The following is an 11,886-nucleotide window of genomic DNA, read 5'->3' on the forward strand; positions in this document are numbered from 1 at the left end:
GCAGGCCTGGGGTTCTGCCATCAAGTGAATTCCCAGTGCTCTGTTGCCTGAGGGCAGCAATGCAATTCAGAAGATGGAGAAATTCTTTTCTTTGAAAAACATTGTTGCTATCTGGCTGAGATCCAGCCCAACTTCCCGGGTGATTGATATCATCCTTGGGTTCCTGTGTGGACTGGTGCTCTTCCTAATGTTACTCCCCTGCTTCCAGAGTAATCTATTCTTAGCACCACCTAGGAAACATAGAAACATCAGGAAGGTAAGAAATCTTTGGCTTAATCCCAGCAGAGATTATCTCTTTTTTTCTTATTCTTATTTCCACTTTTCTAAACCACCTAGAGAGACTCCTGAGATGGGAACTCTCAGAAAGGTATAGAACATCATCCTTCTAGGGAAAAGCCAGGCCAGAGAGGGGCTAGAGTGGGCATGAGGATTTCTAGCCTAAAATCTTAGACCAGGAGTTCAGGTATGGTAGAGGGCTCCAGGGCAAGTCCCAAATGCAGTGACTAATAATGGTCAAGGACTGGATTACTAAGAGTTCAATCTCTGCAGGAAAGCTGACCCCTGAGCCCTGGTTCACCAGCCACCTACCCACAGCGGGTGTCACAAGTGACACCTTCCTCTGTGTTGGGGCTGAGCCCCTGAGAGCCTGAGAGAAGAGGCTGGAGTGGAGGTCTGGCCTTGGGAAGCAGAATCCTATCTGACAAAGCTCACGTGGGCATTTAGGTCTGAGAATGTGTGTGTTTCTTGATCAGAGGAACAGTGACAGAAGAAATCTATGGTGATTAAAACTTAAAAAATCCTTCTTGGGCTTCCCTGGTGGTGCAGTGGTTGAGAGTCCCCCTGCCAATGCAGGGGACGCGGGTTCGTGCCCCGGTCCGGGAAGATCCCACGTGCCACGTAGCGGCTGGGCCTGTGAGCCATGGCCGCTGGGCCTGTGCGTCCGGAGCCTGTGCTCTGCAACGGGAGAGGCCACAACAGTGAGAGGCCCGTGTACCGCAAAAAAAAAAAAAAAAAAAGAAAAGAAAAAAAAACCTTCTTTGCACTCTTCAAAGGAGAAAAACTGAAAATATTGTTATCCACTTTAAAAATAAGTAAAAGGGGAAAAAAACTCACAGTTTTAGTTAAATGTAGAAAGTCATGTTGTTCATGAACACAGCTTGCCTAGATAGAGGACAGTGAGAGTTGGGTGTTAGCCCCTCATTTTTTCTTATCTCTCAGCATCAAGTAAAGCTGAAGGGGAGGAGCAGGAGTAGGAAGAAAAGTGGATCTTTGAAAGTTAAGCCTTTGCCATTCAGCCCTGCGCGCCCCCGAGAGTTAGCTTCCATCTCTCCTAATCCTGAGGGCCCAGCTTCACAGTCTCTGAGGATGACAGTGGCAAAGCTTATTCCTCAGGAAACAGAGCCTGAGCCTAATTAACAGAGCCTAATTAACGTGGAAGCACTTTGCAAAGGACAAACCCTTTTCAAGTGAGACTTACCATCACTGTCAGGGACATGTGGCCTTGGACACTGATACTTGGGCTCCAGAGTCTAATCCTCCAAAGATTTCCCTTAAAGGGCCATTGTACTTAGCCTCCTGAAAGACTCTTAGGCCTCTGCCTTCACTACCATGACCCAGTCTCCTGATTTCCAGCTTGCAGAGATTGCCTGGAAGAACTGGAGGGGACTCACAAACTGGTTTCACTTCTGCAAAGGTAAATAATCTTTCCCCTTCTCTCCTGGGTCGTCCTTCCTCCCAGATCCTATAATGTGACCCCAGCCCTGGGAGGGGGAGCCATGGGAGGGCATGGCTAAGGCCCTAGAGTGAGGGAGACCAGGAGCATTATGAAGTCAGTGTGGGGGCAGAGGAGGGTTCTTGGGCTGCAGGTGCCCACCCCTGCCTGTCCTGTCCAGCCATCCTGGCCCCACCTGCTCTCCTACAGCTGCCTGGGGAGGCTTCCTGGCAAGGGCAACTTTCATCAGCTCTCATGTCAAGACCCTCCTGGTGAGATGTGCAAAGCAGTGCCTGCTGGAGCCTGTGGAAGATACTGCTTGAAGGGTTGGGAACCCTGCATGAACACCTCCTGTAGGGTTTCCTTCCTTGATCCAGACACTCGAGAGGTGCTGGAAGCACGTATTATAAGGTTTTGGGTAAAGCACAGGTGGGCCCTCCCCCTCAAGGTCCTCAAGCCCATAAATCTCTTTAAGTTGAAAAAGTTCCAACCCTCCACCGTTCTGCAGTTTGCCTCTTCCCCTTCAGCCACCTGTGTATCTGGGTCCCACTCAACAGTCAAGTTTGCTGAGTTCCTGGAGAAACCTCCTCAGGCTCATTCAGGAGAGAAGGTGATAACAGAAGAGTCAGTTCCTACCCTGAAGAGGCCTCTCCTTGTCCCCTCAACTGTGTGTAAGGAAATCCAGAGTGCCCTGGGAGCGATTCCATCTGGTGACTACCATGGGCCCTCAAAGGCTTCTCTGACTGGACAGGAGGGCAGGCCACCTTCTCAGTCCCTCACACTCAGCCTTGTGGGCAGAACCTGGAAGAGTGAGACTGTGGAATGGGTCAAGAGGGACAGCCGAGAGCCAGGTCCAAGTTCAGCAATGGTCAGGAATGAGCCAAGAGAGGAGAGTGGTGGTCAGGCCTCAGGAGACCCCTGCCATAGGGTAACAGTGATGGAGGTGAACTTAGGATCCCAATCTTTGAGAGGTGAAGAGGCCAGGGAGGCTGTGGAGGCCAAGGAGTCTCCTGCTCTTCAACCACAGTCTAGTGTTATCTTGGAAACCAAAGTGTTGACAAAATCCCAAACCACAAATGTACATATGAGAAGTTTAGAGGTGCCAGGGGCCAGTAAAAATTTCCTACTACCTAGAATGTCTGTTTTCCAACATCCAGGTGAGCCATGCCTTAACATGGAGGTTGCTAGTGAGTTTAACTCCAAAGTAAAGGTACAGTCAGACAACCAGCTTCAGGACTTTCCCAAACACAGGTTCCTTGCTGCAGACAACTTGGCTTCTCAGGTGCCTCAGTGCCATCCCCAGAGAGTCCCCACCAGAGACAGGTTAGCTTCCCAAGAGCCAAGTGGCCTTATGGAAGCCCAAAGGAGCAACCTAGGGCAGCAGGAGCCCAAAACTTCAAAACTCCAAGACTCATGGAAGAGCCAGAGCAAGATGATTGCCCCTACTTACAAAAGAGAGGACTGTAGGAGGCATAAACCAGGAGAGCATGAAGAAAGGTTTAAAGAATTAGGGACCTCTCAAGCTGGAAGTATGAGCCGCCCTGCCCAGGTCAGGGGAATAACAGACTCTATTGGGAGCAGATGTCTCCAGCTCATGTCAGAGAAGAAACATAGCCCTCCAGAGAGCCTCTTCAGAAAAAGGATGAGGCTATTTTTAAAGTGGATTTTCCCCAATAAAAAAGTCAGTGGTCGAGATGCTCTGCAAAAAAAAAAAAAAAAAAAAAAAAAAAAGCCCATATCAGCCACTGCCCAGAGTCACGGATCAGTCAAAAGCAGATCAATCTTGAAGAGTGAGACTGCTGAGGGTCAGGCACTCATGACAGCTGTTGGACAGATCCTAGAAGAAAAAAGAGCAATTCACCATGGACTTCATGCCACAAAGTTAAATGAACACAAACTGGAATTCCAAGTCCCAGTATGTGGGTGTTTCTGCTACCATAGGCTTACCTCCTACCCAGAGCAAGGGAGAATGATGGGTTATACAGCCTGCAGTCATAAAGCCACCCTCAAGGGCCAGAGTTGTTCTATCAGGGAAAGGGAAGTCAGACACCAACATAGTTTGAAAAGTGTAAGGTTCGACGATGAGCAGCTGGGCCTAAGGTGCCTCCCATCCTTGCCCCCCAAGAAGAGTTTGTTTCCAGTTAGTACCTGACAGTATGGGCCAAGGATTCCAGGTGCCCCAGCCTGCCATCAACACTGTCCAAGGCATTGTCATCTTTGGGGAGGTGTCTTGCCTGGTCGACAGTAAAATCCTTCTTTAGTCTTCCCTTTAGTAGGAAAACATGTCTCCAAGTAAAAATTCAGTCCATGTAGAGAAAATGATTTTCTCATTAGCACATCCAAGATATTTAATGTTCCCCAATACATATATATATATTTTTTTTTTCTCTCTCTCATAAAAGCATAGTGTAATGGCTGCTGTCTGTGCTGTGCACTTTGTCTTCTAGAAGGGAGGGGCATGGAGGGAGGTTGACAGTAGCATCACAAGCTTGCTCCTTGTCTCATGTCCCTTCATTGCACCTTATGATACTGTCATTACACAAACCAAAATTACTCTAACAATGAGATGGGAAAAACCTATGAAACCCACACCCAAGGATCTGGTTCAACCAGTCTTTCTCCTTCTTCTATGCTACTTTGAACTTTATGCAACTGTAGTGGATAGGTTTACACGATAGGGCCGGACATTCCAATTCAGGCTCCAGGAAGTGTCAGAGCCAAGTGGATGGAAGTTTGGGGGGAATAGAGTATGGGCTCTGAGTTCAGAAACAGGAGAAATCTTGCCCCTGGATCTCTTGGTACGGAATATACAATATCTGCTCTTAAGAGTTCCTTCTCTCTCTGATGAAGGCTGGGATTGAGATATGCCCTATGAACCCCTTTTAGCTTAGCCATAATAAAATGTACAGCATCACCCTCCCCCACCTCTGTTTTTCCTATACTTTAGAGCAGCAACAAGGATGGCATTTCCAGCTCTGTGTGTGTAGGTGGGGGGAGTATCAGGGAGGCTGCTGAGGGCTGTGTTGAGTCCAGTCCCTTATAAATGAATGGCTATGTTCATGAGTCACCTACCTTCCACTCTATGTTAACCCCAGAGAAGGAGCTTTGGATGAATGGAATAGGGGTGTGACTGTGGGTAGTAACTATCTGATGGTCAAACACTGTGATTTTAGGGTGGGATGTAGGTGTAGAAAAATCACTGGATCCAAGGAAGGAGGCAAAGTGGTACCAGATTCCCATAAATGTGCAGTTCTGAAAGAGCAGCCCCCTGACATACAACCACCATCTAAAGGCCTAAAGGGGAGGAAAAGTTAGGGTCCAGTAGCTCATCATGGCCCCACCCCAGGGTCTCTACCCTATTCCAACTCTAAGATCACAGACCTAGAGAAACCACCTTTAGGTCAAAACAGAAAGTCAAACTTATAGAAGTAAAGCAAATCAGGGAAGGTTAATCTCTTAATACTATATTTAATAAGCTTACACATCATCACCTTTTGACTTTTAGAAAGGATAACTTAACAATAGGTGTAAAAGCCAGGACTAGGGAACTTGGGATGTGACTCCTAGTCTGGTGACCTTCACATAAACACATGGCCCAAGGACTGCTCCAGGGGAGAGGTGGGGACTGGCTTGTGATTGTGTAGTAAGCCTTGCCTGTCTCCCAGTCCTTGATCACCCCAGAGCCTGGCAGGTGAAGAAGCAATCAGACAGGATTTGTGGTGGTGTGGAGGTGACCTGTGCAAAGTGGATGGGGCAGGGTGCGATCCAGGAGTGTTCCACTGATCTGCTTCTAGCACAGCTTTTCTTGTCTCCTGACCCCCATCCATATGGAAAAGCAGGGAGATGAGGAAGAATTTCTCTAGAGTGATTTGGTGCTTTCTGCCATGTGCAGGGCGCATGGTGGACACAGCTCCAGGTGGTGTCTTTCTCATTGTGGAGATTTCTGTTCCAGCTGATGCCCCTGATTCAGATGACAACAGAAATGGACCCCATCCCCCATACCTGTCAGGCCCCTCAACATGTGGAAAATGCTGTGACCTGGGGTGGAGGGGGCAGAGTGAGCACAGGACTGCTCACACCCCTGGTTTCTCCCTGGAGCCAGGACCTACCTCTGGGCCCCGATTCCCAAGGCAGCCTCCAGAATGGGCAGAGCAGTGAGAGTGGAGCCAGGACTTGTGGGAGGGGTCAGTACCCAGAGGAAAGAGTTGACAGGGCTGGGACCTGAGCCTGGCTGCTGCTGGGTCCTCTCAGGGGCACCCAGAAGTGAGTTCTGGGAATATGGGGAAGCTGGACTTGGACTCCCCTGGCTCCTGCTGGGAGAGTGCCACAGACAGGTGATGCTGATGGAACAGCAAGAAAACAGAAAGAAGCAAGTCCCTTTGCCCTTCTCTTGCTGCTCCGTCTTCCATAAGGTACAGTAAGACAAGAAATTGAGAGACCAAAAGAAAAAAAGAAATGGAGAGACCCAGAGACAATACACAAAGACTTCACAGACACACCTCTCAAGAGAGACTTCTCACACAAACACCTTTCTCAGAGATCACATACTGAGACCTCACACAGGGACCTCATGTTGCTTCACAGACCCTCAGACAGAAATCTAGCACAGATTTAACAGATTTCCCAGAGATACCTTCCAAAGGTACCTCATACAGAGACTTCACACAGAGATCTCACCCAGAGACAACACACAGAGGCTTGGCACAAAGACCTCACAGAGACCTCACGTCTATTCTTCAGTATCCATTGACAAGTCTTTCTTAGTGAATATGAAACCACTTAGCAAACTGGCAGCATGATAAATATATTATCAGTTGTGCCCCTCTGAGATCCACCAGACACTCACTGTCAGCATTACTCTAAGTGGGGAAATGTTTGAGAAGTTTTGTTCTTTTGTAATGTCACTGCCTCTGAACAAAAGAATTATACATTCCAAATGTAGATTTGCAAATTTCATTGTTAGGTGTTCATTAGCTTGAAAATCACAAATTACATTTTTTAATTTTTATTTATTTTAGAAGAATGAAGAAAATAATGTTTATTTCTTAGAAATGCATGTAGTACTCTATTTTTTTATTTTTAAAAATTTTTGTTGGAGTATAGTTGATTTACAAATTTGTGTTAGTTTCAGGTGTACAGCAAAGTGAGCCAGTTATACATATACATATGTCCACTTTTTTTAAAGATTCTTTTCCCATATGGGCCATTACAGAGTATTGAGTAGAGCTCCCCGTGCTATACAGTAGGTTATTATTATCTATTTTATATATAGTAGTGTGTATATGTCAATCCCAATCTCCCAAGTTATCCTTCCCCCTTATCTCCTGGTAACCATAAGTTTTCATTTGTACCCTTTTTTTTAGGAGAATCACAAATTTTAAGCACAACTAAAACACTGTCAGTCTCCAGTGAGAGAAAATATTTGTCCAGTTTTAGTTATCATCCAGTCAAATGGTATCTGGCACATTTTTTACTTTATTGAGGACAAAACTTAAACTTGAGATGGCTTACTTGTTTCCTTTGGAAACATAAGAAAAACCTGCAACAAAGGTACTCTAGGAATGAAATAAACCAAGAAAGAAGCATCCGGACTCACATTCACTTCCCAGAGGTCTGTGTAACTAGCACATTATTTTGCACATAATAGCTTGCATCAGGTTTGTGGGGTTTGCTTTATTTTTTAACAGGCCAATAATCATGTGAGGATTTTTCACAAGTCAAATTTCTGGTTTTAAATTTTACATTCTGGCAAAATTATGCTTCTGAATATTATTTTATTTCTTAAAATGTGGTAATGCCCTAAAATGATATTACACAATCATAACGTTCAGCTAACATACTTTAAAAGATGGGCTATTAAGGATTCATTCTTAAATTATTCTATGAAATGCACATTTTCTAAGACATGCAGTTAGGATCCATTTTATATTCATTATAGGGTTAACACATTGCTTTAAAAATTTTTGAAAGATTATAAAATATATGACTTAGCCTATGCTTGACATTATACATGTTACCTCATAAAATTACTGAGGGAAGGATATCTTAATATCTGAATTGAAGGTAGTGTACATTTAATCTACATTTGGCTTATAACAATGAATAATGAAAGGCTTTCATTTATTATATATCTCACACTTTCCAAAGGGTACACTTCTAAAAGACTACTGATTTCTCACTGCTAATAAGCAACCTATTGTCCTTGCCTTGGTAAAATCTATTTTAATGACAGCTGGTTGTCTCCCAGATTATCCATTGGTATTACAGCATCACGGTCTTTTAAGAGGAGCAGGGCTGACACGAGGACTCTTTGGGCTTATTTCTACAAGAAATTTAGTTTTTCTATTCTCTTAATTAAAAAATGTATAATTATTAATTTTTCACTTTACTCCCTTATGTCGTTGAATCAGAAAACAATGGACTATGGTCATGTATGTCATCTAATACTCTATCAGATCACTTGTTTTTAATAGTGCAGCTTACTCAGGTAAGTTTACTGATCAGAACAAAATGGAATCAATTAGGAAAAAGTTCATACAAGAAAATATCCTTTTCAAAGTTGACTATTTTAACACAGTTAAATAAGTGATTATTTTTTAATCCTTTGAGTTAAAATTGTTCAGGGTGGCCAAGAAAGTCTGGAAACATGAAAAATGTCCATAAAAGCACTTTATTACTATAATACGTTGAATGTGTCATCATTATTAATTCACAGTTCATTAAGCTGGGCAAAATTACAATGAACAATGTGCATTAAAGCAAAATTCCCATCAATCATTTTCCATCTGTCATACATTGTGTCAGATGATTTGTGTGTCTAATTTTCATGGAAAAACTTGTACCTTTACTCCAGAATAAGAAATCAAGGGGGATCAATCTATTAAAAAGATATTAATATTCCCAGACTCTGTGGCCTTCAGTATTTTCTTTTTAAGAAGATTCACCTAGTGCAAATCTTATAAATATTTTTACCATTTAATATGCCCAGACAAAATGGATACAAAAATTAGATAAAAGAGAAAACAACAAAAACAGATCCCCTTTGTTTTCAAAACATTTGATGTTCACATCAAAATATTTTGTTGAAAATGAAGTGATTTTTAATCTATAGTTAAAAGACACTATAATGATATTTAGAACATATTACAGATCTGGATTTTTACAAATAGATTTTTATTTAAAACAGGTCTAACACTGATATCAATAAGCCAGGCACTCTAGAACAAAATGTGGAGAGATGGCAATTATGCGATGACTCCTTAATACTCCAAGGGAAAAAGATTTTTTCCAAAGTAGTCCATCTACAATATTAACCCTTAAGATCTACTCCCCTTGATAGGTTTCAATATTATTTTCTGTTTTATACACATTTACTTTATAATTAACTCCTACAGGAAGACATTTCTGGAAATGTTCCCAGATATCTACAGCCACATTTTCTGTCATGATCACACCATGGAAAAAGTGGGGAACATCCAGATCCTGATGATCCAGGGGTTTCATAATTACCCCTTTGAGGTCAGTCAGAATCATAATCATTCCCAGAACAGGGTCGGTCTTTACATTTGTGCCCCTAGACATGCAGATTGGAACACTACCCACCCAAAGGCAAGTTGTCTTCCTTACTCAGGTTTGCAGGGGCACCACTCACTGTGGTAGCTAGAAGAGTCCGTTGCCCCCACCCCGGACCTGCATTCTGTACTCTCCACAGACACATCGTACTACAAATATACAAGTGGTGCTGATGAAACTTCCAGAAAGCTATAAAATAATGCATGCCAGGCACGGTAGATGAGGATTTAGAAAATGCTAACATCTTCTCTAGGAAATAAAGGTGACATACCTATGTGGCTTTAAGCATTTTTGTGCATTAGCTGGCCCCCTGGATCTGGGAAAAAGCATCTGATTTTAAACTTTCTCAGCCTCATTCTCTGCAATGAAATATGAAGCTCTTCCTTCCTTCTCTGAGTCCAGAAGCTGGAATTGATACAGTCTGCTCTCTGTGATTTGTCTCTACCATTTGTTTCCAATGACCACTTCAACTCAGATATCTCTCAATTCAGGGATCACTCCTAAACTTCAGGAAGAAGGTCACTGCCCTTTTTATTCCCACCACAATTTTATGCTAGTAACCCTTTACAGTGTCAATAAATTTATTTTGTAGAATGTGCCCCCTGGACTCCACCTGCTAAATCTGTTTTTTGGGCAAATCATTTGTTACTTAGCTAAACAAATTTTATAAAATCATATTTCATAAAATTGTATTTTATAAAATGTTATTTTCTTATTTTATAAAATTGGTAAATCTAGGGATTTAGGCTTAATTATTATTTTTAAAAATGGTACTCATTTTGCCAATTTTTCTCTTTTTACATATATCAGAAAATATGTTAAGAACTCAACTGTGAAGATACCACTATTTTTATTTTTTTTCACTTTTTGTACTTAACTTTTATAACAAACCTTTATTATTGCACAGGAAACAAGAAAGTTCCTTGGAAAACATCAGTCTTAAGAACGTACTAAGTTAAAGCTTAGCATGTTAGATCTGCGAGTACCCTTGTCTTTTTTTTTTTTTTTTTTTTTCGGTACGCGGGCCTCTCACTGTTGTGGCCTCTCCCGTTGCAGAGCACAGGCTCCGGACGCGCAGGCTCAGCGGCCATGGCTCATGGGCCCAGCCGCTCCGCGGCATGTGGGATCTTCCTGGACCGGGGCACGAACCTGTGTCCCCTGCATCGGCAGGCGGACTCTCAACCACTGCACCACCAGGGAAGCCCAACCTTGTCTTTTTTTTAATGATGTTTTTTTCTGAATTGGTTAAAAAAAAAAAAAAGCCTTAAGAGCTTAGGAACAGAAGCAAATTGAGAATTAAAATCCAAATCATTCAAATGAAGTTTGTCAGAACAGTTTGTGTGTGGAGAGGACAGCTTCTAGGCACTTCAGAGAAACCAGCAAGACAGAATTGAGAATAGCCAGCACCTTACAGGGCTTCTCACAGAAATGCTTTAATGCAAAGAGGTGACTAGGTTTCACAGGGAGACCAGGGAGAGGATGCAAAGATAATTAAATCACATTCAAGCACCTGTTTACCTGGGAGGTAAGTTCCTTCATATTGTGGTCAGATGCTGTTTAGGGGGACACTGGTGCAGGAGAGGTGTTGGGAGGATGAACTCTTTTCTGAGTGATTTTGCAAGTGTGAAAATTCATCCAACAGAGATGCTAGAAAAATTTGCTCCTAGTAGCAAGCGTCCAACATGATATTTTGGGACAAAAATATGTATTTGGAAGAATTTTTCACAAAAGAGCAGTGATGGGAAGAAAAGATTCATATGGGCCTGTCTAGTAATATTCTTCCTTCACAATTTTCTTGTGGGTTCCTGAGGCCTGTTTTGACTGCTTGGAGACCTGGTCCCCAAGCAATGGCCCTCTTTGTCATACTCAGGGTAACCCAGGAAGTTGCTTGTCTGAAGCAGAAAAGGTTCTCCCTTCCACTCATGTCCTCTTGCTGATCAGATGAACACATGGCATCATCTACAGCTGAGAGGTGTTTGTTAACTAGCTTTGTTTCATATGACACAACTCATATATACTCTACAGTAATGTTTATCACTGTCTTTTATAATCTCAAGGTAAGAAGTAATCAGTGTTAAAATCATTCTACTGGAATAACAAAGCAAATGATTTTTTTTTCCCTAATAGTGATTGTATTTTTTTGCTAGGGCTGCCATAACAAAATACCACACTGGCTACTAGGTGGCTTAAACAACAAAAATATATTTTCTCATAGTTCTAGCAGCTAGAAGTCCAAGATCAAAGTATCAAGTTTAGTTTCTTTGAGGTCTCTCTCCTTTGATGGCTACCTTCTCGCTGTGTCCTCACATGGTTGCCCCTCAGTCTGTGCATGTCTGTGTTCTAATATTCCCCCCTTATAAAGATACAAGTCATATTGGATTAGAGTCCATCCATATGATCATTTTACCTTAATTTTCTCTTCCAAAGCAGTATTTCCAAGTAGAAGTTAAGCTTACTGTACAAGCAATCAGGTATTTAATAAGAGGCATTTCTATGGAGACAAAAAGCAATGGTTAATAATTGAGGCAAATTTCATATCAGTTTTTGAGTTCTGAGGGTAGACAGTTGAGAAGATCTCTAAATGTCAGAGTTAAAGCATCTTT

General features: G+C 42.6%; 1 pseudogene across 1 annotated transcript; it reads left to right on the forward strand.

The window, feature by feature from the left end:
* The first annotated feature begins 1,608 nt into the window (after positions 1 to 1,608).
* Positions 1,609 to 4,064, forward strand: LOC309795486 (spermatogenesis-associated protein 31A6-like; annotated as a pseudogene). Its single transcript, XR_014296231.1, has 2 exons — positions 1,609 to 1,693; positions 2,239 to 4,064. The product of XR_014296231.1 is annotated as a spermatogenesis-associated protein 31A6-like (transcript).
* Positions 4,065 to 11,886: the final 7,822 nt, after the last annotated feature.

The sequence above is a fragment of the Mesoplodon mirus genome, assembly GCF_964341445.2.
Source record: "Mesoplodon mirus genome assembly, chromosome: 19".
NCBI classification, from domain to species: domain Eukaryota; kingdom Metazoa; phylum Chordata; class Mammalia; order Artiodactyla; family Ziphiidae; genus Mesoplodon; species Mesoplodon mirus.